The sequence below is a fragment of the Triturus cristatus genome, chromosome 4_1, assembly GCF_964204655.1.
Source record: "Triturus cristatus chromosome 4_1, aTriCri1.1, whole genome shotgun sequence".
NCBI classification, from domain to species: Eukaryota; Metazoa; Chordata; class Amphibia; order Caudata; family Salamandridae; genus Triturus; species Triturus cristatus.
This window is the reverse complement of record NC_140585.1, coordinates 135,820,704-135,825,703: the sequence shown is the minus strand read 5'-3', so window position 1 is coordinate 135,825,703 and position 5,000 is coordinate 135,820,704.

The window sequence follows — 5,000 nt, the reverse complement described above, 5'->3', positions numbered from 1 at the left end:
ATGCACATGTGCCTCAGTGGCCTAATGGATAAGGCACTGGCCTCCTAAGCCATGGATTGTGGGTTCGAGTCCCATCTGAGGTGATAACAAAAATCCTCCCTCTTTCTTTTCCAGAAAATTAGGTAGATTTATTACATGCTTCCTCTCACAAGTTTATGAGGGATTAGGTACTTTGAAACGGTCCCAGTTTACTTGTGTACACTTCACAGTCATGTTAGTGTTCTGAAACTGCAAAGTAGATTTTTAAATGCCTATTTTTGTGAGATGCATTTTCGACCGGCCAGAACATATTCCTTTGGAAAAAATGATTTGAATTGGATTTGTGTGAATCTTGTTTCTAGAGGTGGTGACAGGCTTTCAGCTACTTGAATAGGTCAAGCCAGGATTCATAAAACTTATACAACCTATGTGAGTGTGAAAAATTAGCATATGCAGGAAGGAGCAATTTGTACTACTTTCAAAACAGTTTCACTCCACGTCTGGAAACGTCCAGAGCTATGTAGAGCATACAAATGAGCTTTAAACTCATGAGGAAAGAGGTTTGTATGCAAAAAGGAAAACAAAAGCATATCGTACTCATAAAATTCTCAATATATAGATTCCAAAAAAGTGCTTCCAGCGAAAAGAGCTGAAAGAACACTATGGGATGTAAACCTGAATACCTTTCAATAATATGTTCTCCATCCATGCATACCACCTACATGATAAAAATCATTTCAGGTGAACGGATGACTGCGTGGCCTAATGGATAAGGCGTCTGACTTCGGATCAGAAAATTGAGCGTTCGAGTCCCTTCATGGTCATTTTTGGCCAATGGTCACACAATCTTCTTTACATTCAGAGTGAAAAAAGTATTTTCCAATACTCTTGTAGTCCTCACTTTCTCATTACTAATCATTAATAAAGTGGAGTACATACTGTAAACTCATTCAGGTTGCATCTTCAGTCTAACTACTTGTGCATTTTAGTGGCATTAAAAAGTGCTTCTATGCCGACGCACTGAATATGTAATAGGTTTGCAGAATTTTGACGTGACAGAATGGGTTTTAGCTTAAGTGTGTGTAGAAGAACTGCAAGGTGTGTGCCTATGTGTGCATAGAGTGCTACATTGGTAAAATCTGTATGATTTGGGCAGTTAAAGTGCTGATTTTGCCTCTGAGTAAGAAAAGTACTACACAAAATGTATAAAGGATCGGCACATTGGCTGCCTTTGCTGATGCCCCCGTTGCCTAATTTGTAGTGCAATGGTTAAGTTGCAGAGTGTGGTTGAACTTGGTTAGGAGACTTGGTGCCTCTTTCCGTGTCCTGCTGATGATAAGGATGGCTTGATACCATTTTCTAAGCCCAGTATATTGAGAAAAGAAGTAAGTGAAGAAGAAGTGTGGAGTTGAAAGTGGTTCTCCAATTTCTCTCCACTTGCTAAAATTGCAAAGTCTCCATTATAGCATAGAAGAGAGCGTTAAAGTCGGGGATGGAAGAGGATGAAAATGGGAAGTTTACTTATAGAGAGAAGTGAGAAATGCCCTGTGTGCACACACCGGTGTCTGACCATAGAATACATTTAAATAATGTCTCTAGAAAAGAGCTATGCATGTGTGCCTCAGTGGCAAATTGGATAAGGCACTGACCTCCTAAGCCAGGGATTGTGGGTTCGAGTCCCATCTGAGGTGATAACAAAAATCCACCCTCTTTCTTTTCCAGAAAATTAGGTAGATTTATTACATGCTTCCTCTCAGAAGTTTATGAGGGATTAGGTACTTTGAAACGGTCCCATTTTACTTGTGTACACTTCACAGTCATGTTAGTGTTCTGAAACTGCAAAGTAGATTTTTAAATACCTATTTTTGTGAGATGCATTTTCGACCGGCCAGAACATATTCCTTTGGAAAAAATTATTTGAATTGGATTGGTGTGAATCTTGTTTCTAGAGGTGGTGACAGGCTTTCAGCTACTTGAATAGGTCAAGCCAGGATTCATAAAACTTATACAACCTATGTGAGTGTGAAAAATTAGCATATGCAGGAAGGAGCAATTTGTACTACTTTCAAAACAGTTTCACTCCACGTCTGGAAACGTCCAGAGCTATGTAGAGCATACAAATGAGCTTTAAACTCATGAGGAAAGAGGTTTGTATGCAAAAAGGAAAACAAAAGCATATCGTACTCATAAAATTCTCAATATATAGATTCCAAAAAAGTGCTTCCAGCGAAAAGAGCTGAAAGAACACTATGGGATGTAAACCTGAATACCTTTCAATAATATGTTCTCCATCCATGCATACCACCTACATGATAAAAATCATCTCACGTGAACGGATGACCGCGTGGCCTAATGGATAAGGCATCTGACTTCGGATCAGAAGATTGAGGGTTTGAGTCCCTTCGTGGTCGGTTTTGGCCAATGGTCACACAATCTACTTTACATTCAGAGTGGACAAAGTATTTTCCAATACTCTTGTAGTCCTCACTTTCTCATTACTAATCATTAATAAAGTGGATTACATACTGTAAACTCATTCAGGTTGCATCTTCAGTCTAACTACTTGTGCATTTTAGTGGCATTAAAAAGTGCTTCTATGCCGACGCACTGAATATGTAATAGGTTTGCAGAATTTTGACGTGACAGAATGGGTTTTTAGCTTAAGTGTGTGTAGAAGAACTGCAAGGTGTGTGCCTATGTGTGCATAGAGTGCTACATTGGTAAAATCTGTATGATTTGGACAGTTAAAGTGCTGATTTTGCCTCGGAGTAAGAAAAGTACTACACAAAATGTATAAAGGATCGGCACATTGGCTACCTTTGCTGAGGCACCCGTTGCCTAATTTGTAGTGCAATGGTTAAGTTGCAGAGTGTGGTTGAACTTGGTTAGGAGACTTGGTGGCTCTTTCTGTGTCCTGCTGATGATAAGGATGGCTTGATACCATTTTCTAAGTCCAGTATATTGAGAAAAGAAGTAAGTGAAGAAGAAGTGTGGAGTCGAAAGTGGTTCTCCAATTTCTCTCCACTTGCTAAAATTGCAAAGTGTCCATTATAGCATAGAAGAGAGCGTTAAAGTCGGGGATGGAAGAGGATGAAAATGGGACGTTTACTTATAGAGAGAAGTGAGAAATGCCCTGTGTGCACACACCGGTGTCTGACCATAGAATACATTTAAATAATGCCTCTAGAAAAGAGCTATGCATGTGTGCCTCAGTGGCCTAATGGATAAGGCACTGGCCTCCTAAGCCAGGGATTGTGGGTTCGAGTTTCATCTGAGGTGATAACATAAATCCTCCCTCTATCTTTTCCAGAAAATTAGGTAGATTTATTACATGCTTCCTCTCAGAAGTTTATGAGGGATTAGTTACTTTGAAACTGTCCCGTTTTACTTGTGTACACTTCACAGTCATGTTAGTGTTCTGAAACTGCAAAGTAGATTTTTAAATGCCTATTTTTGTGAGATGCAGTTTCGACCGGCCAGAACATATTCCTTTGGAAAAAATGATTTGAATTGGATTGGTGTGAATCTTGTTTCTAGAGGTGGTGACAGGCTTTCAGCTACTTGAATAGGTCAAGCCAGGATTCATAAAACTTATACATCCTATGTGAGTGTGAAAAATTAGCATATGCAGGAAGGAGCAATTTGTACTACTTTCAAAACAGTTTCACTCCACGTCTGGAAACGTCCAGAGCTATGTAGAGCATACAAATGAGCTTTAAACTCATGAGGAAAGAGGTTTGTACGCAAAAAGGAAAACAAAAGCATATCGTACTCATAAAATTCTCAATATATAGATTCCAAAAAAGTGCTTCCAGCGAAAAGAGCTGAAAGAACACTATGGGATGTAAATCTGAATACCTTTCAATAATATGTTCTCCATCCATGCATACCACCTACATGATAAAAATCATCTCAGGTGAATGGATGACCGCGTGGCCTAATGGATAAGGCGTCTCGCTTCAGATCAGAAGATTGAGGGTTCGAGTCCCTTCGTGGTCGTTTTTGGCCAATGGTCACACAATCTGCTTTACATTCAGAGTGGAAAAAGTATTTTACAATACTCTTGTAGTCCTCACTTTCTCATTACTAATCATTAATAAAGTGGAGTACATACTGTTAACTCATTCAGGTTGCATCTTCAGTCTAACTACTTGTGCATTTTAGTGGCATTAAAAAGTGCTTCTATGCCGACGCACTGAATATGTAATAGGTTTGCAGAATTTTGACGTGACAGAATGGGTTTTTAGCTCAAGTGTGTGTAGAAGAACTGCAAGGTGTGTGCCTATGTGTGCATAGAGTGCTACATGTGTAAAATCTGTATGATTTGGGCAGTTAAAGTGCTGATTTTGCCTCCGAGTAAGAAAAGTACTACACAAAATGTATAAAGGATCGGCACATTGGCTGCCTTTGCTGATGCCCCCGTTGCCTAATTTGTAGTGCAATGGTTAAGTTGCAGAGTGTGGTTGAACTTGGTTAGGAGACTTGGTGCCTCTTTCCGTGACCTGCTGATGATAAGGATGGCTTGATACCATTTTCTAAGCCCAGTATATTGAGAAAAGAAGTAAGTGAAGAAGAAGTGTGGAGTCGAAAGTGGTTCTACAATTTCTCTCCACTTGCTAAAATTGCAAAGTCTCCATTATAGCATAGAAGAGAGCGTTAAAGTCGGGGATGGAAGAGGATGAAAATGAGAAGTTTACTTATAGAGAGAAATGAGAAATGCCCTGTGTGCACACACCGGTGTCTGACCATAGAATACATTTAAATAATGCCTCTAGAAAAGAGCTATGCATGTGTGCCTCAGTGGCCTAATGGATAATGCACTAGCCTCCTAAGCCAGGGATTTTGGGTTTGAGTCCCATCTGAGGTGATAACAAAAATCCTCCCTCTTTCTTTTCCAGAAAATTAGGTAGATTTATTACATGCTTCCTCTCACAAGTTTATGAGGGATTAGGTACTTTGAAACGGTCCCATTTTACTTGTGTACACTTCACAGTCATGTTAGTGTTCTGAAACTGCAAAGT